General features: G+C 30.3%; 1 long non-coding RNA gene across 3 annotated transcripts; it reads right to left on the bottom strand.

Moving 5' to 3' along the window:
* Window positions 1–242: 242 nt before the first annotated feature.
* LOC116349272 lies at window positions 243–1,467 on the bottom strand. 3 transcript variants are annotated; one of them, XR_004201898.1, is made up of 4 exons: window positions 1,227–1,467; window positions 1,092–1,147; window positions 852–1,022; window positions 243–439 (listed from the first exon to the last, which is right to left on the bottom strand). It is a non-coding gene; the product is annotated as an uncharacterized LOC116349272 (long non-coding RNA). The 3 variants fall into 3 exon arrangements; XR_004201897.1 differs by having other exon boundaries at window positions 831–1,022; XR_004201896.1 differs by having other exon boundaries at window positions 744–1,022.
* Between the last annotated feature and the right edge of the window lie 243 nt (window positions 1,468–1,710).

Raw genomic sequence — 1,710 nt, forward strand, 5'->3', positions numbered from 1 at the left:
AAAAATGAGTGTACATCTTAGACAAACGGATTTCTCTCGATTCAAGCCACAAAAACATTCATAATGAATTTCACATTAATTTGTCTTTCCTTTCAATATTGATTCAATCACACTGTAATTAGACCAACATACACCATATATATAATTATTTATTCTAGAGAAAAGAAAAGAGTCACAGCCATTTTTTATTGAATCAATGAGCGTTATATTTTCAAATAAAAAAAATGAAGAAAACAATTCAATTTGTAAGGTCACCTAGGTGTAATAAGAGACAAACTCTCTCTAATTGTATAAATAATTTTTTCTTGCAAAAAATAAAATATATTACATCGTATACATGGAATGAGATTTTGTTTGTAATTTATGTTGATTGTTGTTTTGGTACGATCGACCCATCCTAAGTTTCAAGCTTCGTTGGGTTGACTTTGGATTGGAGGAGCTATAGAAAAAACGAAACAAAAAGAAACAAAAACAAAAAGAATTAGGTTACATCAAGCAGATGACACATATATGAGTTTGGAGACTTTTTTATGCGAACACCGCTGATCAGCGCCATCATGCATGATATCGGTGAACTCAATTTAGTTCGGTATCATGAAAAATAATTTGCTTTTATATTTTAGAACCAAAGATGATAGAAAATTATTAAAGTTTATCATAGTAAACACTAAAATTAATTTGGTTCAACTTCACACTGTAAACAAACAAAAAAATATAACAAATTGAAGTACTGCTTGGGTTACATTTTATGAATAAATGAATGAAGGAGAAAATAGTTAAATAAGCTGGACACCACAAAACAGCACAATGAATTAGATGTGATGTGCAACCTTATACAAATCGCTAATAACCAAATTTTCGAGGCGAATGACGTCGGTTCGAATGATGCTCAAATCATTGTTGGTCGCATCAATTTTTTTCCCAAGGAAGTCGATTTCTCTCTTCAGACTACTGATTTCTGCACCAATTTTTTTACCAACGAAGTCGATTTCTCTCTTCAGAGTTCAGACTATGGTTGGTAACTGAAGCAACGAAAATCATAGGTTAGTGGAATTAGCATGTTGGATTAAAATATTCTTAGATTTCCTTACTTGTAATTAGAACAATGCCACCGATTGTTGAGCCTTGAACAAAATAAGGCCATATACTAGGGAAAAAAATGCATTTTGTCAAATTTGATTTTAGCACAAACATACAAAAAGCGAAATAAAATTAAATAATAATACCTTTTAAGAAGTCCAACTGATTTTTCCATTTTTGTTTGGCTATTAAAAGAAGAAAATACACAGAAATCCAACAATTTGTTTCAATTGAACAGATTATTTGGATTCGAAATGTCAAAACACTGCGATTCGCTTGCTTGTACGTATGTTAAACGAAACGATAAAAATTCTGAATCATCTTCTGAAATCATCTGGTGAATAATCATTTTTTTTTTTTCAAACTTGAATTATTTCGTAGTATGTAATTTACCCTGAGTAAATGATTTGCAAAAAGATTTCAACAAATTAACTTGATATTTTCTGTTGTTTCTTATTGAACGGGAAACATGAAAAGAAATTTGACAGGTCGGTTTGCTCGTAACCAACTTCAGTTTTGATTTTTATCGTAGGCTTAAAAAAAAAGTTTAAAAGCATACTCATGAAAGTATGTAATTTTTAGCTGCTTTCTTGAAATTTGATATTTCAAAATGGTGGCCAAAAGTGCATT

This window comes from Contarinia nasturtii, unplaced genomic scaffold (genome assembly GCF_009176525.2).
Source record: "Contarinia nasturtii isolate CC-2019 unplaced genomic scaffold, AAFC_CNas_1.1 Cnas_scaffold_2854, whole genome shotgun sequence".
Taxonomy (NCBI): Eukaryota; Metazoa; Arthropoda; class Insecta; order Diptera; family Cecidomyiidae; genus Contarinia; species Contarinia nasturtii.